The sequence below is a fragment of the Panthera tigris genome, chromosome B2 (assembly GCF_018350195.1).
Source record: "Panthera tigris isolate Pti1 chromosome B2, P.tigris_Pti1_mat1.1, whole genome shotgun sequence".
Classification (NCBI taxonomy): domain Eukaryota; kingdom Metazoa; phylum Chordata; class Mammalia; order Carnivora; family Felidae; genus Panthera; species Panthera tigris.
Window position 1 is genome coordinate 82571247 of NC_056664.1, and position 25939 is coordinate 82597185.

Below are 25939 nucleotides of genomic sequence, written 5' to 3' on the forward strand. Positions count from 1 at the left end.
CTATAGATATGAAATTATTAGACAAGTATACAAAGCTCTTGAGGATAAAACATCTGATTTGCTCCTGGATCCCAAGCAGGAAGTGTGTCTCTCACTAAAGCATTAGTCTTCCTGTTTCTTTTTGCTACAACACGACAGAAAACAAAAAGATGTTTAATGTTTCAACAGATAAGTCTCATTACCTACTTGTTCATGGTTGGTCCATTGTGATTGTGCCTATATTGTGACCTTATGCCCATTTGTGACTTATAAGCCTCCAAGAATATCTAATGAGACTGTGTATCTTTTCCTGATCTTCAAGCATGAAGACAGAGAGCTCTGTTAAGAAGCTGCCACAGTCATCTAGGTGAAAAGATGATCAGAATCTAAGGTGGTTTTTCATGGGAATGACTGGGAAGGGATATACTCAAAACTATATAGAACAGTGATTTTAAAATCCAAATTGTCTACATCTATTACTAACATTTTTGAGCATGTATCAGTTATAATCCAATCAGAGAAGGAAGAACATCACGAGTGATAGGAGGGATTTATCCAGAGATTCATTTTTACAAGATCCTGGAAGCTGGTTAGGCAATCTATGGAAGTCTGTTGCCCCTACACTTGAATGTGAAACGGAAGATAGTATGGACATACCAGAACCTACGAGGATGAACTGGAACTTAGGAGGACAAACTGAAGCCTATATCCATCTGTCCCAGCTTCTAAGCCTCCATCTTAGATGAGGAAGGTGAACTGTGGTAGGGCTGGCGTAGCCATTACAGAGCTCCACCTGCTCCTGGCCTGTGATCCAGTAAGGCTGAAGTAGGTGATTTGGCTGGAGCTGCAGGACCTGCAGATGTGGCTGCTGCCTGCCGGCAGGATGAATGAGCACATTCACCTCGAGGTGGGTACACTGCAACAATGCCTGAGTTGACAAAGACCTTCTGAGCATAAATATGTTGGCCACTCCACTTCCACTTTCCAAATCCTGTGCAAATGTCTCTTACAACCAACTTTAGCTAAGAACCATTCAGGGAGAGAATTCTGGGATAGTTGGCGACACTTATTGCTGGTTAAACAATCTATATAAGTCTGTTCCCCTAGTATCGGGATCCAGCTTAGCCAAACTGACACAACACGAAGACATAGCAGACACTACATATGTTGTGTATACTTGGGTTTCGGTTACATTGAACCGGTTACATTCGGTTACATGTGTATATACATATACACATATATGTATGCATACATATATGTATACATATGTGTATACATATACATATGTATACATATGTGTATACATATACATGTGTATACATATACATATACACATACATGTGTGTACATATGTGTATACATATGTATACATGTGTATACATATATGTATATATACATATATACATATATGTACATATATATACACATATATATGTATATGTGTATATATATATATAAAACATATATATATTTACTTACTTATTAACGAATTTATGTAGGCTTTGTGATTTAGCGAATCTGCGCAATCACAAAAATAAAGAATGTAGCAACTAGTTTTAAGAGGGATTTGAAGAGATGGGTCGCAAACTGTTGAGTCTGGGGTACATGCAAGATGTTGCACTGGAGTAGTTCCTTACCATACTAAATAAATGAATGCAGATCATAAGAGTACAATGTCAATTGGGAGACAGTTTGAAAAATGTGTGCAAGTGGTGGCCATTATAGCCATGAAAGTTCACTAATACACGTAAAGTGAAGAGATATTACAGTATGTTCCAGTAATGAAGCTCAGAGCTCAGTATAAAACAAACATATTTGGCATTTTTCCCTTCATTCTAAAGGTAACTATAAACGAATAGAAAGCTGCTGTTAAATATACTATATTTTGTTTTATATCTTAGCACTTAAAAGCACAATATATTTCATGATATTGAAATCTCATATTTCACATGAGATTTGAGATTTTCTAATAAATTTGACATACATGTGCTTATGAAACAAAAATTAAACTTTTAGGTAATTCTGAGCAGCAGACTATTTTTGCTTCAGAAATATTTTTTATGGAAAATATTAAGCTTTTAACATGTGATGATTTTCTTACATAGGAAATAATTTTCGAACGCACCTATATTTTTCTTCCCCTTTCCATAAACTTTTGTCTTAATGTTTTATTGTGACTTTTGATATTATGTTTCCTTTTAAAGTTAGTCTTTTATTTTTTTCTGCCTTATGCAAACTTTGTATTTTTTTTTTGGAAAGATCATTTTCATTATCAAGGAGTTAACTTTTTGGTTTGGGGAAGATCAATATTTGTTTTGGCTTGCCCTGTTTATATAGATATAGAATTTAATCAACTCAAATATATGGTCTTCATTTTTCATTTGGAAAACTTGCAGGACTTTGAAGAACTCCTAGAGGAAAAACATTTAGTTCTCAATGCATGCTGAGAATAACAATTAATAGAAATTTCAACATATACATTGTATATACAGCTGTCTGGATTATGACTGTGGCAAATCCCTATGGAGACCAGATTTATTGACTTTGATAAATGATACATATGCATATATACGTATATATTTTTTACTTAACTTCCCTTAAAGCCAATTTTAAAAGTAGGAAACTGGATTTTATTTTGCATGTAAACCATAACACCTTGCTGATGGGCACAGACAATCAATTTTAATATAGCCAAGAACACAGGGGAATTTTCAAGGTTATAGAACAATTAGGTCACAGGAAAATGAAAGAGTCATGCTGACAATACTTTGGGTGGAATAAAATGATAAAAATTACTATTTCTCTCTATATAAATTTTGTACTGACCTCTGCTATACTAACAGTTTTGATGAAGAAATACAGAGTAAGTTCTAAGAGAAGCAAGTCAAGAATAAAAAGGCTTAATGCTGACCCAAAATAACATTTTACTTCCAAGGTTAAAAACAGAGATGGAATGCCCTCAGTGGTTGACTTTCTTAGGCAAAGGTGGTGGCGTTGACAGCTATTACCATTATTCAGCACTTTGGAACTGTAATTATTACAGGACTGTGTTCTATATCGTTGCGTTCATTTCTTAGGTGTGAATGTATTAAAGAATAACAGTATTCTAAGTCTAGGTTATTTGTGGGCTGAATAAGCCCCTTGAGCATAAAGGTCACAACAGAACATATTTTTCTTTCTCCATATTTACATTTGAATTAATTGAAACCCTGAAATTATATCATGGCTTTGGAACTTTATGGAGAATAGCACTGGCTGAATCTATAATTTCTTAGAAACTTTGGAAACATTTTTTGTCAGTTTTGTAAATTTGTGTTTATTAAGAGAAACAGAAAAATATTACATCTCCATATGCTGATTGTTGTCTAAATTTTAATTTTTGCAGCAGACATCTCTTAAATAAGGAAACTCATTTTTTTCAAGAATGATGCTGCATTCATTATCATATTTAGAGTACGTCTATATTCTTCTAATGAATATGTAATCACTAATCGCTTAAACAGATAAAATGATATTTCTCTACTATTCTTATAATGGATAAGTTAGAAAATACTGCTTTTCAGAAATGATTTAATAATAGGTACACTATTATAATTGTATTCTGATTCATTTAAGTAAGTTTTTTGTAAACGTTTACTAATGAAATTATCTATTAAAAAAGGGCTTTCTGAAAGTGCTACAGTGGTTAACTGTAGAGAAAATTGATCGTAGATTTAAAATACCTTAATGAATTCACAAGCTATCGTGCACATCTGTGAACATTTTGCAGGATCAGTGATAACTGATTATTCCATTAACTGTATTTTGGGGATCACTTTTTGCAGTGTTCAACATTAAAAAAATGTATATATTGGCAATTGAATGTACAGTCTATATTTTTTCTATTGGTATTTACCAGAATTAAAGGAAAATTCTTCTTAAAAATACTTTCTTCAAATAAGAACATGGTAAGGCTCACATTCTCATGCTCATAGAGATCAGTTCCAAAGGAGAATACTATGCAATGTCAGGTAGTTAAAGACAAATTGATCATTGTTTTAGGAGAGGAATTGGGAATAAGTTAAAGTTTATTGACATTCTTTTATCTGCCAGGTGACTCAGCAACATGCTGTATATCAAAAATGTCATATATATACCCACAGGTGCATATCAATACATACACACATTATTCTTTCTCTTCCTTTGTAACAAACCTGTAAATTGTATCTTTATCTTGTTTTATGGACAAAGTAAGGTTTAGAGAACAGAGTAAACTGGACCCAAAAATCACAGCTAGATTATTCTCTTTATCACCAATTGCTTTTGTGCTGTTATGTGCTACGTAGCAGAGTGAGATCATACTAGCTTTGTAGTGTACCCTTTTTATTTCTGGAAGAACAGCTTCTGTGTGTAAAACGTAAATACTTATCTAAATTCACCTACCCAATCCTTTGATTTGTATCATTCCAAAAGGAGTAAAGATTAAAAAAAAAAAAAAAAAAACAGAGAAAATAATCATTCAATAATTAAGTTCTCTCGGGACTAAAATTTTAAGATGTTTCAGTTAATAACTATTCTATTGTTTCATTTAAACGATCTAATCTCTTTATTATGCTCACTCTCTCAGAGAGTCTACAGTTAGAATCTATTTCTAGAAAGACAATCATGAGCAAACAAGAAATCCAGAAAACAGTCCAAATTATTTCTTTGCTGATTCTACAAATCACCTTTTAATGATCATAGACCTAGAATGAGCTTCTGACAGGCACTTTTTTGCTCTGGTCTCCTGCTTCCCTGCTCTACCTTCAAATGTTTTCTTTATTTTTCACTTTCCCTCCTGTCAGAACCCATTTCCACCCTGAAAAGGGTCCTGTAGATAGTGAGTATGATAGTCAGGCTCTACCCTGACTCCCCTCCTTAACCATGTCACCAAAGACATGGCTTGGATCTGTAGGATTATTTACAGACAACATCTGTCATGTTCGTATTAGGAAGACAATAATTTACAAAAACAGTGAGGAGACAGACGCTGTTAGTGTGATATAGTCACATGAATTCAGAAGTACACTAGCACCTGTTCTTAATTACATTAGCATCAAATACTACTACACGTTTCAAGTCCACACTGCGGATGTGAGAGTAGGGTTTAAGCTTTGCTGCTGCTGCTGTTGTTGGTGGTAGTGGTTTGTTGTTTTAATCTCCCAAAAGGTATATTGCTCAAGTTTGAGATTATTTTTATCCAATGATTACAATGCTTTCTAGGAAGTTTGTAAACATTCAATACTTGGGCACTTAGTCATGAGTTTCATTGATTTTAAAATGTAATTTTTTTCTTTGTCGAGTAGAGTAGCTAAAGTAACTATGTTGAACTCGAGTCCTGAAAAACAACTTTGATAAAACTTCTGCGGTTCTTTCATATGGCTTGTTCTATGATACAAAACCATCCGTTTCTACAAGAGTACCCTGGAAACAGACTATATTTTCCCAGATTTTTCCCCGTTGCTTTAAGTGAAATTTGCATTTGAAAAAGTATTTAACTCTAGCTTTAAACTTTTTTAGGGTCATTGTAATAATAATGATATTTATTAAATTGTGCTCACAATTCCGACTTTAATCCTGGAAGCACCTACTGGTGTCACCTACATGTGACAAGTGGAGAAGCGAGTCTTAGACACTCTCTTGGTCAAAATCAAACAATTATCCCAGGACTGGGGCAATCTATGAACCAAGGTTCTGACACAGGGACTCTCTGAACTTAAAACTCAGTTTTTCAGGCATTACAGTTACTTACAAGCACCATGTTTATGATGTGCTACTCAGCAGCTCAACTCAATGCCAAACTATCCCCTGAAATTCCATTTATTTTCCGTTTCTGAAACTTTGAGAGCTAGGAGATATTCCTTATAATAATGCGTTCCTTTTTAGTTACTTCTTTGTGGGAAGTAAGGGAGAGGATTCATTTTCAGAAATACCAAATAAAAGCTTTGCTAATTAACAATAGGTTTACAACCTTTTGGAAATATGCACAACACCCCCCCACCCACGCCCACACACACAAAATGGATTCCCAAACCCTTAGACAATTCACTTCCTGGTTCTTCTTCCCCACTCTGACTTGTGGGCTTATTTTCGTGGGCTTATTTCTGTGGCTTTGCAATGAGCATGCACCATAAACAAAGAACGGAAGGACCGAAAGTGTCTGCATCACCTCAGGGAATGTATATTTGTTCCAGTCAGACTACTTTTTGCTTTACATGGGCATAGGCAATGCCTGGGTAAGGCTGTAACCTCTGTAGTACTCAGCCAATGAGAACCCAGGGGAGGGACTTGCATGCTAGGAGATAAATTGTCTGCTGTAACTTCCCAGAGTGTGCCTGCCCATCAGACACCCCCTTTTGCAAGAATGTTGATTACAACCTCATTTCACTGTGCTCTGAATCTCCATGTTCCTCCCTTGATTAGGTTGATGGGCTTATTTCTATCATTCTTCCATCCTTTTATTTATTTATTTATTTATTTATTTATTTATTTATTTATTTATTTTTAGTGGTTTGAGTTAAAAAGAAAATGGTGTCTTAAAAAGTCAAAGTGTAACATAAGACTGCCATCAAAGTACTGTTGCCAAGGGGACATTGTGTTCTGATTTAATACCATGGTCAATGGCAGCTTTATTTATAAGTAAAGCTCTAGATTCAGAGAGAGCTTTGAATGTTAAATTAAGATTTAGGATAAATTACCAAGAAGCATTCTACTCAAGTCTAGATAAATTTTCGCTTGATAATAACACTTAAAATGGGGGGAAAACGAGTTGTATATCTAGGTATATAGTCTTTCAATACTGCTTGTAGTTTTACATGGGAAGAGTTATGTTGAACTGTTGAGGCAAAGAAATATTGGGATGGGAAGGCAGGCTGAATTTCCTGTCAGAGAGAAATGGCTGCTTTAGGAAGCAGGCATGGGAAGAACGTGGGATTTTACTCTTTTGTCAAGACGCTGCTTTTTAAAGGATTAAAGGAAGCCCCAAAACCTGCAGGGGAACAATCTGCCCCTTTCACTTGGATGATCATTAAAGTCACATTTACAAGTGTAAGAATCACATCATTCCTCCCTTTTCATCTATCATTTTAAATCATATCATGTAGCACACAAAACAATCTCATTGTGAAAAAAGAAACTAAAAGTGAGAGCTGAGAAACAATAAAGTGAACATTCCTCTTTATTATCATTTTCTCACTCTATATTCCTTTCCTCACCATAAAAAACACTAACAGTTTTGCTGAAATATAAATATACTTAGTTTTAAAATTTCTACACAGCATTCCATTAGACAGATATAATGTAATTTATCTGACTTTTATCTAACTGAAAGACATTTTAGGTTGTCTCTGTTTTTGAGGTTGTTATTTTGCTACTAAATAATGCAGCATTAAATATAATTTGATGAGTCTCTGCAAATGGGTAAGCATTCTTTAAAATATACTATTTGAACTATAGATCAAATATAGATATCTCAAGCTTGATAGATATATCATCAAGTTACTTTACTTCCACTATTTTACCAATTTACACCCCTGTAGTCTATCAAACATTACTTATATCTATCTTTTAAATGATGCCACTCTAATGAATAAAAATGATTATTTCTTAATTCTGATTTGCAATTTACTGGTTACTAGTGTGATATAAATTATTTTCATGTTTTTATTTGCCATGCATATCTATTTTACTTAGAAATCACAGTTCATATTACACACCAATGTTCCTATTTACTGTTTTTTCGTTTCTGTTTATATGTAAGAGTAAATATGTCGATTAAGTATATTGATATCAACTCCTTTTTTGTTTTAAGTTATTATTCTCTTTTTACTCACCTTATTATTGTTAGTCATAGCTTTCCTAACAGCATTACTTCTATCTTTTAGATTGGGAATATTAAAGGTCTGACACTGTCTTTTTAAACTGTTTAACATAGTACCAAACACAAATAGTTACTTGGGGTGTGTGTGTGTGTGTGTGTGTGTGCATGCACACACATGCGCATCTCGTGTGTATGAAAGAGATGATGAATCCATAGGCTATACATTAACAAGATAAATATAGTTTACATCACATAAGAAGTATGACTAGATTTATTTGAATAAAATGGAATTAAATGTGACTGAAGAGTGTGCAGGGTCCACAGTATGCATTTTGTGGACTACAGCACTCTAGCTGGGTCATCTGGTCATGTTCCTTTGTGCTATACATAGGTAGATCCACGTGTTAATCAGCTCAGTTGTGACATATATTTATAACCTATGATTAAACTCATAATAGACTGCCCAGAACAGAGCACAAGGTCAAGAAGAGAGTTGGAAATACTAAATGAAACTGGGGATTTATGGCTCTCCAACTTGGGCAATTCTGTTCATCAAAACTAGTCTCCTCAATTAGTGGTTCAAATAGTTCACTTCTCACTGAATTATTTAAAGGTTGAAGTTACGTAAATTCAAGCATTTTCTTAAGCTTGTTTGCAAAGGAAGAACAGTTTCATTTTTTATTTGTGAAGACATTTCTCAAATTTTAGCATGTCTTAAGTTATAAACCTATATGGGACATGCTATTTTTTTAAATAGATTTTAAGATAATTATATCTAGATGCCTTGAACATTTTAAAAGAACTTGGAGCATGGTGGGGGAGACTATAAATGTAAACACCCTGTGAGATACTTACAAAGATGTTGGTCATTGTAAAGGGTATAGAATAACTGACAAAATATTTTTTCACTTATAAAATAACTAAGACATCAAGCACATAAAAGATATTTGTACTGCTGGATAACTATGTGCATGGCTATTCGACTATTACAGAAATATATAAAAAGAAAAACTACAAAAAGATACCTAAATTACAAGATTGTTTCCATGGCCACATCCAGAACCTAAATGCAGATTATTCCAGGCCATCACTTATACAGCATCTTAAAGACCCACTTGAAATTAGAAAGACTGCTTCTCTCAGATACATATGATTCAACTTTGCTTGGAAAAGAAAGCATTCATTAGGAGGCTCTTGCTGGCACACATATAGCATCATGGGAAATGATTAGCGGAGAAAGACAATTAAAGGACCCTGATGAAAGCCATGCCACCAAGATGTTGACATAAGTTGTTCCTGACTTTGCTCCCCCACATGAGAACAACTAACAGCTATTTAAGAAAAGCATTACAACTGAGAGAATCTTAGAACACACGGGGTGAGAAGGAATCCTCCCTCTCTGCACCACGGAGACCAAGAGAGTTTGTGTGAGGAGAGTAACAGAAAAAAGAAGTGGCTACACATTGATTATATTGAGCCTTCCCCAGGCCAGTACAGCAACATGCAGAGAAGGCTCACTGAACTTGCAGTTCCTCCAGTGGGGAAAGAGAACCGCTAGGACACCAGCATTCCCTTCAGCATTGTACGTTGCTTTGTGGGAGCTCCTACTCTGATCTCGCACCACAGGGACCGCAGAGGAATCCCCAGGGCTCAACCCCTGGAAATCTGATTGTGACAGGAAAGCAGGGCGGGACTTGCAACAACCAGCACAGGGATCTTGGCAGACCAAATTCACACCCACAGTGCCTAAGTAGTAATCCCAGCCAGTGGTTCTGCTCACCCACAGAACAAAGTCAGTGTTGCACTCTCACCAGGAGACTTGATGGCTTGCAGATCTGCCTGACTTGAGTCCTCAAACAAGGAGTTTCGCTGGCCCTAGCCCAGAGCCTATGAGCAGGTGAAGAGCTGAAGCTCAGCCCCACCCACTGTGGAAAGTGTCTTCCAGCTCCATTTGACCACAAGGGCTGGTGACAACTCCTGGAAGCAGTGCGGCCCCGCTGCACTCAAGCTAAGAGACAGGTGGGAGGAACCATTGCATTCGGATCAAATCCAGTACTGGGTGTGGAGCATTCTTGTACTACCCATAGTCAGGAAAATTAATTTAGATCAAGACTAAGGCTAGCTCCAGCCACTCCCAACTAGAGAGACTGTTTGGAAAATTAATAGTAGCCTGGAGTGTCCTTTCTTCTTTATCCCCAGGAAAGGAGGTGAAGACATAGCCCCATCTGCAGCAGAGGGTATCTTTGTGCCCCATATGACCAGAAGGACTGGCCACAACTCTCAGAAGATATGCATGCAGCCCAGTGGTTCTTAAGCCAAGAGGTGGGAAGGCAGAGCTAATAGTTGGCAGAGCAAAGCCAGTGGCCCTGTTCAGTTAGGGAACTTAGGATGTGATTGCTTGAATTAAGTCAAGAAAGAACTCTCCTAGCTTTAGAGCTGCTTTTCTGGCTGTGCCTGGGAGGGGATCTAATTTGCAGCCCTGCTCATTACTGAAGATAACCTTCAGTCTGTCTGTTCATAGAACCTAACCAGTACCTGCAGGAAGCTGCATAGCCCATCCAATAGCCCTGCCTACAGTGGTACTTGAACTGCAAGTAGAGCTTGTGGCTTCTCCCATCTGCAGAGCAAAACCAGTGGCCTCACCCGACCAGAGAACTCAGTACACACACTGATTTGATTTGGATCTCCTAACAATGAGCTGTATAGGCCCTGGGCCCTGTCCTAGGAAAAACAGAAATCCAAGAATTGAAAAATATAACTGAACTGAGGAATTCAATAGAGTTTCAAAAGCGGACTCAAACATGCAGAAGAAACAATCAATGACCTGGAAAATAATATGTTGGAAATTACCCAGTCAGCAGAGCAAAAGATAAAATAATGAAAAAGAGTAGAGAAAGCCTATGGGAATCACAGGTAACAATGGAAAACAAACAAATGAACAAACCAATTTTGACATCGTGGGAATTCCAGAAGGAGGAAAGAAGGAGAAAGAGAAAGATATAGAAAGTATATTTAAAGCTACAATGGCTGAGAACTTTTCAAACGTAGGGAGAGAAATAGACATCCAGATCTATGATAACCAAAGGATTCCAAATAGACTGAACCTGTATAGGACTACATTGAGACACATTATAATTAAATTGTCAAAAGACAAAGGAAGAATTTTAAGAACAGCAAGAGGAAAGAGAGAAATTATATAGAAGGGAACCCCCATAAGATTATCAGTGGATTTTTCAACAGAAACTTTTTGGGCCAGGAGAGAGTGGGATAACATATTCAAAATACTGAAAGAAAATAATAGTTGACCAAGAATATTGTACCCTGTGAAGTTAGAAATGAAGAAGAGGAAACAAAAGCCGAGGAAGTTCATTACTATCAGACATGTCTTACAAGAAATGCTAAAGGGAGTTATTTGAGTAGAAGTAAAAGAACACTAATTAACATAATAAAAACAGTGTAAATCTCACTGGTAAGGGTAAATGTATAGACATAGTTAGATTCAGCAATGTGGAAATAGTAGTGCATCACTCACATACAACTTCAATTTAAAAGTTAAAAAAATAAATGTAATAAAAATAACCATTAACTACAATAATCAGCAATTAGTTACATAATATTAAAACATGTAAGTTGTAACAGCAAGAACATAAAATGTGAGGGGGAGAAAAAAATAAAAGTGTAAAGTTTACAAATTTCACTGAGGTAAAGATGTTATCAGTTTAAAATAGGCTGTTACAAGTGTAAGATATTTTCTGTTAGCCTTATGATAGCCACAAAGGAAAATCCTATGGTAATTATACAAAAGAACACAATAAAGAAGCCAATGCATAGTGATACCAAAGAGATATCACAACATCAGAAAAGGGTGTAGGATAAAAAACAATGAACAACAAATCAAAGCAACCAAAAAACAATTAACAAAATGGCAATAGTCAGTCTTTACTTACCAATAATTGTTTTAAACATAAGAAGATTAAATTCATTTATTAAAAAGCATAGAATCACTGAATGGATAAAAAGAATTAAACAAGATCCAACAGTATGCTGTCTATAAGAGACTCACTTTATCCTTAAAGACACATACAGACTGAGAATGAAGAATGGAAAAAGACATTTCAAGTAATAGTAACCAAAAAAAAAAAAAAAAAAATTAAAAAAAGCAAGGATATCTATACTTAGACAATAAACTTTAAACTAAACATGGGGAAAAGAGACAAAGAAGGTCATTATATAATGATAAAAGAGTCAATAAGTCAAGAAGATATAACAGTTGTAAATATTTATGCACCCAACATTGTAGCACCTAAATACATAAAGCAAAAACAAAAGAGCTAAAAGGACAAATAAGCTGTATTACATTACAGTAACAGTTGGAGACTTTTATATCCTACTCTCAACAATGGATAGACCATCCAGACAGAGAATTACTAAGGCAACAGTGCATTTGAACAACAGTAAAAACTTCTTGGATCTAACAGGCATGCACGGACCATTCTATCCAACAACAGGATACACATTCTTCTCAAGCACACATGGAACATTTTCTAAGATAGACCATGTGTTTGGCCTCAAATTAAAGCTTAGCAAATCCAAGAAGATTGCAATGATACCAAGTATCATCTCTGACCACAGTGGCATGAAACTAGAAATAAATAACAAGATCAAAATTGGAAAATCCATGAATACCGGGAAACTAAACAACAGTCTCCTAAACAATCAATGGATCAAAGAAGAAATTAAAGGTGAAATAAATAGAGTTTCTTGAGACAAACAAAAATGGAAACACCACATACCAGAACTTCAGGGACACAGCAAAAGCAGTTCAAAGAGAAAAATTTATGGCAATACACATACACATTAAGTAACAAGAAAGGGGGCACCTGGGTGGCTCAGTTGGTTAAGCATCAGACTCTAGATTTCAGCTCAGGTTATGATTTCACAGTTTGTGAGTTCAAGCCCCACTTCAGGCCCCTTACAGAAGTGAAGAGTCTGCTTTGGATTTTCTCCCTCTCTCTCTGTCTCTGCCCCTCCTTATGCTCTCTCTCACTATCTTTCTCAAAATAAATAAATAAACTTAAAAAAAAAGAAACAAGAAAGATCCCAAATAAACAACCTAACTATGCCTTAAAGAAGTTAAAAAAAGAACAGACTGACTACAAGTTAGTAGAAGAAAAGAAATAATAAAGATTACAACAGAAATAAATGAAATAGAGAACAGAGAAACAATAGAAAAGATTAACCAAGAGTTGGTTCTCAGAAAAAGATAAACAAAATTAACAAACCATTACCAGACTAACCAAGGAAAACAGAGAAATGACCCAAATCAACAAAATTATACATGAAAAGAAGACATTACAACAGATATGACAAAAATTCACAGGATCATAAGAACCTATTATGAACAACTATATGCCAGACAAACTTGACAACCTAAAGGAAATGGAAATGTTCTTTAAAAATACCACTGATTGGACCCCTGGGTGGCTCAATCATTTAAGCATCTGACTTCAACTTAGGTCATGATCTCACAGTTCATGAGTTTGAGCCCTGCATCTGGTTCTGTGCTGACAGCTCAGAACCTGGAGCCTGCTTTGGATTCTGTGTCTCCCTCTCTCTGCCCCTCCTGCCTTGAGTGCGCTGTCTCTCTCTCTCTCTCTCTCTCTCTCTCTCGCTCGTTTGCATTAAAAAATAAATAAATAAATAAATAAATAAATAAATAAACATTACAAAAAAAGAAAAAGAAAAATACAACTTATGAAGACTGAATCAGGAAGAAATAGAGATTGAATCAGGAATCAAAGGTCTATAAACCTATAGTTATCAAAACAGTCTGATACTGGCAGGAAAACAGACAAATAGACCAACAGAACAGGATCAAGAGCTCAGAAATAAATCCAAGCATATATGATCAACTAATATTTGACAAGAGAGTGAAGGCTACTTAATAGAGAAAAGACAGTCTTCAATAAATGGGATAATTGGATTTTCATATGTAAAAGAATGAAACTGGGCCTATATCTTACATCATCCACAAAAATTAACTCAATATGGATTAAAGATTTAAATGTAAGATTTAATGCCATAAGGCTTTTAGAAGAAAATATAAAAATAAGGCTCCTTGACATGAGTCTTGGTAATAATTTTTTGGACATGACACCTAATGCACGAGCAACAAAATCAAATATAAACAAGTGGGACTACCTCAAACTAAAAAGGTTCCACACAGACATCAATCAATCAATCAATCAATCAATCACCAACAAAGTGAAAAGAAATCCTATGAAATGAGGAAAATTAATTGCAGTCCATATTCCTGATAAGAGATTAATACCCAAAATATGTAAAGACCTCAAACAACTCAATAGCAGAAGAAGAAGAAAAGGAATAAGGAGGAGGAGGAGAAGGAGGAGGAGGAGGAGAAGGAGAAGGAGGAGGAGGAGAAGGAGGAGGAGGAGGAGGAGGAGGAGGAGGAGGAGGAGGAGGAGGAGGAGGAGGAGAAAAAAGAGCCAATTAAAAAATGGGCAAAGGTGGGGCTCCTGGGTGACTTCTGATTTCAGCTCAGGTCATGATCTCACGGTTCCCAGGTTCGAGCCCCATGTCGGCCTCTGTGCTGACAGTGTGGAGCCTGTTTGGGATTCTCTGTCTCCATCTCTCCCTACCTCTCTCTCTGCCTCTCTTTCTCTCTCAAAAATAAAAAATAGTCATTTTTTTTAAGAATGTCAAAGGACCTAAATAGACATTTCTCTAAAGAAGATATACAATAGACCAATAAGTACATGAAAATATGTTAAACTTCATTAGTCATTAGGAAAATGCAAATTAAAACTGTAATGAGATATCACCTCACACGTGTTAGAATGGCCATCATCAGAAAGACAAGAGATAACAAATGCTGGAGTGGATGTGGAAAAAAGAGAATCCTTATGCACTGTTCAATGGTATTATACACTGGTATAGTCACTATGAAAGTCAGTATGGGAAATCTTCAAAAAATGGAAAACAGAACTACTGGATGATCCAGTAATTCCACTTCTGGGAATAAGTGAAAATAACTTGAAATGATATCTGTACCTCCATGTTTGGAGGCATCATTTACAATAACCAAGACATAGAAATAAGTGTCTATCCATGGATGAACAGATAAAGAAGTTGTGTTGTACATACACAATGAAATCTCATTCAGCCATAAAAAATGAAGAAATCCTACCATTTGTGACAACATGGATGGACCTTGAAGGCATTATGCTAAGCGAAATAAATCAGAGAAAGACAGTTTAATCTCACTTAAATCTAAAAAAAACAAAACAAAACAAAAACAGAAAACCCAAACTCCTATAAAAAGAGATCAGACTTCTGGTTACCGGGGGTGAAGAGTAGGGGGAGGGGAATTAGAGGGAAGATACTCAAAGGTACAAACTTCCAGGTACAAGATGAATTAATACCAGGAATATAATATATAACATGATGACTGTAGCTAAAATTGCTATATGATGCATAGGATAGTTGTTAAGAGAGTAAAGTAGAAGGTCTCATCCCAAGGAATTTTTTTTCCTTTTTTTTTTTCTTTGTATCTATATAAGAAGACGCATGTTAGCTAAACTTACTGTGGCAATCATTTCACAATATGTGTGAATCAAACCATCCTAGTCTATACTTTAAACTAATACAGTGATGCATGTCAATTATCTCTAAATGAAACTGAGGGGCAAAAAGTGCTCATGAGTTGAAAATCCAAATTTGTAGTATGTGTGAACCTATGTTCAGTAAAATAAAATATTACACAGAGGGGAAAATCTATTACTAACTGAAATTGAACTTAATGATAAATGACAAAGAACTTAATGTTCCACAGAGGGCAAATATTTAAGAAAAGTCAGTCATTAAAGAAAGAATGATTTTTACATTTTGAGGAATAGGGAAACAAATTGGAAGTTAATACACATATCCCAGGGTTTTTTGATCTTGACACTATTGACATTTTCGGCCAGATAATCCTAGGTTGTTTATGTTGTGGGAAGGCTCTCCTGTGCATTGTAGGATGTTTAATAGCATCCCTCCACTCTATCCACTGGATGCCAATAGCACCCTGAACCCTGCTTCAACAAGCCAAAATGTCTTCAGACATTGTCAAACGTCCCTTGGTGGGGGAAAGGCAGCAAGATCACTTGGTTGAGAATCACGCGTATATTCCGTTAGTGTCACTACTGTAGAGAAAACTGGTTTATGGAAAGGGTTTATCAGCACGTATGGCTGTGTTTGTTACTTACTAGTCAGTTTGCTTAAAAATGAGCTATTTGGTTGCCTAGGTAGACATAATGTGGAACTATTTTCTGCTTGGATAGCATTTTTATGATCACCGTACTGGATTGACTGAATAATATTGATCACTTAAAATTATATTATATGATATTATAGTTTATATTTTAGCCATGCTTTCCCTTTGGAACATTACAGAAAGCAGTCAAACTTGAGTCTGAAGTTTGTATTTTAAAGAAGTTTATTTGTCCCTCTTGAAGAAATAGATATTTTTGACAAGTGCAATAAGTGGACATTACTAGAACAATGCTAACACAGGGGGTTAACAGCTTGCACTTATACAAAATACTTGAAGTCAGTCAGGAAGCCATTATTATGACCTTGTGCTGACCACATTCTATGAAGTGTTACATGATCAGGGACAGGGAAGTTGGTTAATGGAAGTTATATAGTAGCTAGATGTATCCTTGTCACACTTCATCTAAACTGATACATTGCAACGGTCCACACTGCTCAGACCTGGCAATTACTGTCCAATTCCAATCTATTCCACACTGCCACTATAATGAAAAATAATTAGGAGCCTGAAAATGAGTTTTCACATGAAATGGTTTCAGTGCTTGGACACAATCGCCTTTGGCAGATGGCTTTGGGTTTGCTTTAATATAATAAAGACAGTTAATCATCTCTAAAGAGTGCACTGAATGAATAAACTTTTAACACTACTTTCTACAATGAAACTCTTATATTGATCAAATGTTTAATGCTCAGGGTGGAGGTTTCTTTGGTCCAATTGTTTGGAATGAGCACATAAATCACTGGAAAATAAATGCATTAGAAAAGAAGAAAATCGGTTCGAATTGATTATCTACTATTGATGGAGAAAAATTAAAAAAAAAAGCTGAACGCTAAAATCAACTACTCTTCCTGAACACTGTTGCTATAATAGATAAAGGTATTTTTAGATGTCTTTATGAACACTGATTTTGGTAAGGCTGAAATAAATCACTTTATAACAACAAAAAGTATGAGTAATGGGGCAATGAGAGTCTCTTCAAAAAATGGTGCTAGAAACATTGGACATATATGTACAAAAAACCAAAAATGACTATAGACACAGACCTTACACTTTCCACAAAAATTAACTCAAAATTAACTATTAGTTCTAAATGAACACTGCAAACTAAAACTTCTAGAAGATAACATAGGAGGAAATCACAGGTTATGATAATTCCTTTTAGAAACAACACCAAAGACATAATCCATGAAAGACACATGAAAGAAAGAATTGATAAGCTGAACGTCAGTACAATTAAAAGACAATGCCAAGAGAATTAGAAGACAAACACAAACTGGGAGAAAATATTTGCAAAAGCCACATCTGATAAGTGACTGCTATCTGAATATACAAAGAACTCTTAAAACTCAAGAATAAGAAAACAAAAGAACTCAATTTTAAAAATGGCCCAAAGATCTTAACAGATGGCTTCACCAAAGAATATATATGGATGGCATATAACCATATGAAAAGATAATCCACATTTATAGCAGCTTTATTCATAAATGCCGAAACTTGGAAGCAACCAAGATGTCCTTCAGTAGGTGAATGGATAAATAAACTGTGGCACATCCAGATAGATGAATAGTATTTGGTGCTGAGAGAGAGAGAGAGAGAGAGAGAGAGAGAGGGAGGGAGAGGGGAGAAGGAGGAGGAGAGGACGAGGAGGAGGAGGAGTAGGAGGAAAAGGAGGAGAAAACAAAAACAGAAAAGAAGTATCAAGACATGAATAGACAAGGAGGAACCTTAAATTCATATGACTAAATGAAAGAAGTCAATGTGAAAGACTACACTTGATATGAATACAACTGTATGACATTCCAGTAAAGGCAACATTATAGAAGTGAGAACATCGATGGTTGCCAGGAATACGTTTAGAAGTGGGGTGGTGAACAGGCAGGATTGTTAGGGCAGTGAAAATACTCTGTATGACAGTATAATGATGGATGTATGTCATTATATATTGGTCCAAACCCATGGAAAGTCCAACACCAAAACCGAAACCTAAGGTAAGCTATGGACTTTGGGTGATTATGATGCGCCAACGTAGTTTCAGCAATTGCACAAAGGTACCACTGTGGTGAGTGATTTTCATAATGAGGGAGGCTATGCAAGTGTGGGGCAGAAGGTAAAGGAGGTCTCAGGACTTCCCTCTCCATTTTGGTGTGAACCTAAAACTGATCTAAAAAATATAGTCTTTGAAAAAGTATTTGTGTGTATGTACCTATATACCTATATATATTACATATACAATACATGGTATATATAATGTATGTATTGTACATGTAATTGTAAAATAAATTTATTTTTCATGAAGGGGAAGGAATCCTTCTGTTAGAAAACTCAAGTTTTAACCACAAGTTGTAAATCATTTATCAATTTTTTTCTGAGAACAAGTGACAGGTGATTTTAAATTCACATTTCTCAATTGAAAAAAGATAACTCACTGAAAAAAAAAACAGAAAAAATATCAATGCTTTAGAATTAAATTTATTTATTAATTGTGTGCTTAATCAAGACTGAATTCCATTATGAAGAGCTTACATTCAGAAGTGAACTGAGCTATATTTTGAAAGTACATAAATAAGATTTGTCATTGGCAGAGATAAGTGGTTTATCAGAGACTGTTTCATAAACTGACAGCATTTAAGGGTACTCAGCTAGTGGTAATTTTTCTTCTTTAAATGATTTGATTTTGTAAAACAGTATTGGGATCCTAACAGTTTCCAAAACTAAATAATAGTTTGGGTATTTATATCCAGCAGCACTTTAAAAAAATTTTTTTTTAACATTTTTTCATTTTTGAGACACAGAGAGAGACAGAGTGTGAGTGGAGGAGGGGCAGAGAGAGAGGGAGACACAGAATCCAAAGCAGGCTCTAGGCTGAACTGTCAGCACAGAGCGGGACAAGGGGCTGGACCCCACGGACCAGGAGATCATGATCCGAGCTGAAGTTGACACTTAACCTACTGAGCCACACAGGCGCCCCTCAGCCGCAACTTCTAATTGTATAATATGTGACTGAATTTTCTCTTAACTTTGCAAATGTGCTTAGATCAAATCCCTTTATTGTCTTTTTTGGTTATGTAAATATGTTACATCATAATCAATGTTTGAAGTTTTGATTCGTTTTACTTTTACTTTCACTAAAGGGTACTTGGTATTTTCTTAAATGTCCATAATTTAAAATAAATGGCAATGTAAGTCTAAAATGGAATTTTAGTTTAGTTTCATTTTAGTTACTCACTTAAAATGCATTATTAGAATCAACGTATATGCATTTTGAAACTTGTGTTTGCAAGTATATCTGTAAATAGTATTGCAAAGCTAGATATGCCATTCTTTATTTTCTATTGACTATTAAATTTTACATTCCGTTATAGATACTTAACTGCTAGTTTTCTGCGGTCCTGATTTTCCATGAAACATCTTTTCCTGTTCTTGGTACTAGATTCCTTTTGTTTATTGGTTTGTCTATGTCTTGATGTGCACACATATATGACCCTTGTTCCATTTCTGATTTCAGGTACTATGATTCATTATTTTGATTAATAAATATAATACCAGTTTGAGAAATATCATTGTCTATACTGAAGGGGAATGATTCTTTGAACCTTGTCATGAGTCTACGACCATTTAGATACCAATGAATACTATCACAGTGACAATCTCTCACTTTTGTAGCAAGAAGATGACAATGGAAACCATTATGAAATGTTGTCACTTTTTGCTAGTTTAAAATAATGTGACATGAGTCAGTTCTGCTGACTGCAAAATGGATGCAGGTTGTCTTGCCCACAGTCCCTAGCAAAGCACATTAGGTTGTAGCTTTAGAGTCATGTTTTGATTTTCTGTGGTTCTGTTGAGCTAATCTGAAAGATTACCCTTTTAAAGAATAATGAGGGTAGTGTGTTGCCTCTACTGGGGAACTCGACTCACCCATTCTGAGAGATTATCATGATAAGTATACTTATAATGCCCATTACCTATTTCACCATTCCCCCACCCATCTCCCCTCTGGTAACCATCAGTTTGTTTTCTGATGCCTGCGTGGCTCAGCCTATTAAGTGTCCAACTTTGGCTAAGGTCATCGTCTCACAGTTTATGGCTTGAGCCCCATATCAGGCTCCGTGATGACAGCTAAGAGCCTGGAGCCTGCTTCAGATCTTCTCTCTCTCTCTCCCTCTCTCCCTCTTGAAAATAAATAAAACCTTTAAAATATTTTTTAAAAGCCTGTTTCTTGGTTTGTTTCTTTTCCCCTTTGTTTTCTTTCTTAAATTCCACATATTAGTGAAATCATATGGTATTTGTCTTTCTCTGACTTATCTACTTAATATTATACTCTCTATATCCATCCATGTTGTAAAAGCTGGCAAGATTTCATTATTTTTCAAGGTTGAGTCATATTCTAGTGTGTGTGTGTGTGTGTGTGTGTGTGTGTGTGTGTATGTGTGTGACTGTGTGTACATTACATCTTCTTTGTCCATTCATCTATGGATGGACACTTGGGCTACTTCCATAATTTGGCTATTGTAAATAATGCCTCAATAAACATATATTTTTATATTAGTGCTTTCATATTCTTTAGGTAAATACTCAGTAGTAGAATTACTGGATCATATGGTAGTTCTATTTTTAATTTTTTGAGGATGCTCCATACTGTTTTCCACAGTGGCTGCACCATTTTATATTTCCATCAACAGAGCACAAGAGTTCCTTTCTCTCTGTATCCTCTCCAACACATATTATTTCTTGTTATTTTGATTTTAGCCATTTGTGACAGGTGTGAGGCGGTGTCTCATTGTGGTTTTGATTTGCATTTCCCTGAAGATGAGTGATGTTGATGTCTTTTCATGTGTCTGCTGGCCATCTGCATGTCTTCCTTGAAGAAATGTCTGTTCATGTCTCTGCCGATTTTTAAATTGGATTATTTGTGTTTTTGATGTTGAGTTGTAGAAGTTCTTTATATATTTTGGATACTAACCCTTTATCAGACATGTCATTTGGAAATATCTTTTCCCACTCAGTAGATTGTTCAAAAAAGAAAATTTTAAAAATTCATCTGTAAACAAATAAGTTAAATGACTTCTCTTAGCAAAGGATTTTGCTATGATGTAATTTAAGTATTAAATCTTCTACTGCACTTAAATTTAACATAAAGAGATGACAATTTTTATACAACACATAAGAGTACATTTTACACATTTAATCATTGAAATATAATGTATTTCAATAATGAATTAGCAACTAATATTATAATTGATATTATATAAATAAAATTATTAAGAAATGTGGGGCTTATATCGGTATGCTACTTATAGAATTAATTTTTATCTTGAATGCTTTTGTGGTCTGAATTATGACATTAAAGTTTTTTTTTCCAATTTTTATGGACCCAATATTTAATATATTTAATTAAATTTATACTTGGTATTTAAATAGTTTGCATAAATGACTGACAAGGAGAATTATTATATTAGATCTTATTTAGGGTCTATTCTTTTAAGATTTCTGTCATAGTTATACCTACAAACACACAAACACACACACATACATACATATATATATATATATATATATTTTTTTTTTTTTTTTTTTCTCCCTAGGCATCTCCTTAACAGATTTTATTCCAATTTATACACCAAGGTGTGAAATTTGTTTATCAAAATATGTATCCACTTTGAACCTCATTAAACTGCCCTAAATTCATTTAAGAACTCTCTAAAGCTGGGGCGCCTGGGTGGCTCAGTCAGTTAAGAGTCCAACTTCAGCTCAGGTCACGATCTCATGGTTCGTGAGTTGGCGCCCCACATTGGTCTCTGCGCTGACAGTATGGAACCTGCTTGGGATTCTCTCTCTCTCCCTCTCTCTCTCTGCTCCTTCCCTATTTGTACTTTCTCTCGCTCTCAAAATAAATAAATAAACTTAAAAAAAAGAAAAAAAAAACTCTTTAAAGCCAATCCCTATGGTAGTTCAACATGGAGCCCTTTTTATCTTGATATGTTGCCATTTATCATTATCTTATGTTTATACTTGTTTAGCCAACTCACTCTTCATGTGACAGTGCTCAGATCCGGGTCAATCTGAATTCATTCTGCAAGTCAACATCCTTGAGATGTAGCATTGAATGCATGTTTTCTCTTTAGCCAGAAAATTTGTATTTTAATTCCCCCAACTAATGAAATTTATCTGGTAAAAGATGCTTTGAACAAGTTAAATATAACAAAACTATGAAAAAATATAAGATCATGTCCTCAAAATAAAATCTTTCTTTTTCAGATACATTAAGGCAGATTTTACTCTAAGTGCAATCAAAGTGTCCAAAAAGTGACAAATTATTTGTATCTCTGTAGAATTGCTGCTGAATTTTAGCTGAGACCAGATTAAGCATTAAAAAAAAAAGCTGAAGCATTGAATTTGTCGCAATATGAGGAAATGTGAAAGTTTGAAACTACATTATATGTTTAATAATTAACCCTCCCTGTTGTTGAAAGATATTCAGTGAAGGGGGCTGAGGAAAATCTGACTGGGTTGTTAGGAAGTCCATATTGAGAATGGGCTTGCCTTATATCCTAAGACACTTAAACTTGGATCTTCAGGAAAACGCATTACAGAATGAGAGAAATGTTCAGCCCTATAAACCTAGGAAGTTCATGCTGTCAGCAGGACAGGTGATAGATTTAAGGGCAGCAGAATCAAAGGAGATATACTGGATAAATTGCTATTTTAATAATCCAGGCAAGGGGTGATGAAGCAAAACAAAATAAACACAAGATAGACTAAATACTTACAACCAAATAAACAACAAAAAATGATTAAAAGAAAATATAGGTAAATATTTAACTTCTATCTGGAATTAAAAGAGTTTCTAAGTACACGTGTGTAAAAGAATCTTGAGTATAGATACATTTGGCCAAAAAAAATGCACACACACATTCATGTAAAAATATTTAAACCAAGCTAATATCACAATTACTATCAGTTTCTCAAAGCTGGGGAAAGGCCTGATATAAAAGTAAAATAAAATTAAACTTTTAATTATGTAAAAATAACATAAAAATTCATAAGAATACCAAGAACTTCTTAAGAAAAACTAGCAAAATCACAACTCCTCAAAAAAGAACACAAACTACTAATACCCAGAAAGCTTATCCACACCACCACTTACCCACACCACTGACCAGATATGCAACTTCAATTCAAGATAATACATTGTTTCTAAAAGTCAGAGTAAAATGTTCTGTTACCAGTTTCATTAAGGCAGTTCTAAATTGTGAAGTCTTCTCATTCTCATCAATTTATCAATCTTCGTAAACATTAAGGTATGTACATTTATTTTGTCATTTTTTTAAGCACATATTTGTTGAATGCCCATTATGTTTTTTTTAAATTTTTAAAATGTTTTTAATGTTTATTTGAGAGAGAGAGAGCGAGAGAGAGAGAGCGAGCATGAGTGGGGGAAGGACAGAGAGAGAGGGTGACACAGAATCTGAAGCAGGGTGCCGGGCTCTTAGCTGTCAGTACAGAGCCTGACATGAGGCTTGAACCCATGAACATGAGATCGTGACCTGAGCTGAAGTCAGACACTTCACCAACTGAGCTACCCAGGGGCCCCCAAATGCCTACTATGTTTTAAAGGGTCATTATGCATTGAGAATATAAAGGGAAACAGGGTCCTTATGACCCCCAATTTTAGGAAATATATAATCCTGACTGGTTGAGTAATTTAATGGAGTAAATTTTCTTTCTAGATAAAAAAAAATCCTATTCATTTATTTTTATTTACATCTGAGTCTGAGCCTGCTTGCTTCTTACAAATTCTTATTCATGTATCTTGATCAGGATTTCACTCGAAGAGCAGGCAAAATAAAGCCAGAGTATCTCTCATCTAACAATTCCCATGTTTTCCAAAACCTTGCACAAATAGTCTTAAAATCATCCCAAAATATTTGGAGAAGGTGGTGATCTTTCTGAGGATCTCAACACTGTGGGCATGCTTTGGTTATGCACATTGGCTCAGTTCTAACGAGTGTCTCCTGATGGTTATAAGGAACTGGGTTTAATATACTAGCAAAAGAGTAAAGTCTAGTAGGAATGGTCACATAACAATTGACACAGGAGTACTTTTGGATTCTCTAGTATTTTTCAGCCAGAGTGTTATGTTAAAATATTACTTAAAAAGACAAATACAAAAACAGAAACTACTATGCTTCTGGGACTATTCAGGACATAGGGGACGCAGTGGAGAACATTAGAAACAAAACTCTCAGGGAACCAAGGGCCTGGTTTCATACTGCTCTTGAGACCTTCTTTCCTGAATTTAAAAACAAAAGCATAAAAGTTTTGTTCATGGGGGATATGATTTCATTATTGGGCACCAGCAGAATCCTCAAATGTATTCTAACTAGAGTCAAACCTAAACCATCAGAGAGCTATAGATTCTTCGACTGAGGTCCCTTATCAAATTGCTTTTACTGAATTGAACTCTTGCGTACTGGATTGAGAAAAACTACTCTTTAATCTAAAATTATGTTTAGCGTATGCTATTGAACTGGTCCAATCACTTAGTTTCCTAGGAGAACAAATCTTACAGCATTTAACAAAAGAGACATTGGTTAAGTAAAAAATACTATGGGTACTAAACTGAAATTTTTCTATGGCTGCAGTTAACATAGTTTCATAATTTTCCAGACTGTAATTATTATGGATTTTCTAATGACATACAAACTTAGAACATTTGTCTTCCCTATTCTGGTGTGGATCTAGAGTAGATTTTCTAGAAGTTTTATTCTTCCCTGTGTGTACTAGCTTGTGCTGCCTCTTTGTACAGGTGAGATGGTCATCCTATAAAATGCACTATGGTTAAGTACTACACTTTTTTCAAGAGACCATTAACCTTCCTCTCCATTCAGCTGTTTTTAAAAATAGTTTAATGTATTTTAATAGAACAATTACAGGAAGAATACAGAAGACAGACATTAGAAACATGTACTGGAATGTAAGACAACTCATTTAGAAAAGTATAATAAATGGATAGAATTTGTGCGATAAAAATGCTACAAACATCATTTAGTTGCTCTCAATAAGAAATACACTTGTTTTGAAAAAAACCTAAACACCGGAATTGTCCAGAAAAATTTACCAGGTTAATTTATAGTTATTATAGAGTTGAACCGCTAAAACTTGTTTACCGAAATATTTTGACTTGTATTAATGCTTTACATCACCACATTTATATTAAAAATCCAGACACAAAGAAAAATGGAAAAACTGCCAATACTTGATTTCTCTCCCTTATTTTCCCACTTGCAATTATATACTTAGGTACCTTTTGACCTCATGGGGGAAAAAATCCAATAACAGGAAGAAAAGAATTTTTTAAATAATGAAATGTTTCCTAATGAATCCTTAAGCACGTTTTCCACGTATGCAGCTGTTAGCTGGGTGTCTTTGGGTATACTTGTTACACATTTGGTATGGAATGCAAACAAATTGGTGTTTTCAAAAAGGGCAACGAGATAGACCTCACTTGTCTCTGGCAAAGTACCAAGAGCTGCACTCCGGAAGCGCAGATCTGTTTTGAAGTCCTTGAGCAAGGTTTCACACCAGACTGTGCAAGGGAAGTTTGCCATGGCATTGTACTTCTGAACACATCTCTGGGAGTGCCTCAGTAGTAGACACATAAAATGAGGTTTCTTCCCTCCTCCAGTAGGGGGCGCGCTCTTGCAAGCAGCTTTTGGCAGCTAGTTGCTTCCTGGGTACTTTGCCACCAGCCGATTTGAGAGTAGTAACCTGCGCAGAAGCCATGG

General features: G+C 35.2%; 1 long non-coding RNA gene across 1 annotated transcript in view; it reads left to right on the forward strand.

Annotated features, from left to right (window-relative positions):
- Window positions 1-287: 287 nt before the first annotated feature.
- LOC122238686 overlaps window positions 288-25939 on the forward strand; it is a 98528-nt gene continuing 72876 nt past the window's right edge. The window contains exon 1 of the long non-coding RNA XR_006217748.1: window positions 288-886. This is a non-coding gene — a long non-coding RNA (uncharacterized LOC122238686). The remainder of the gene's footprint in view (window positions 887-25939) is intronic.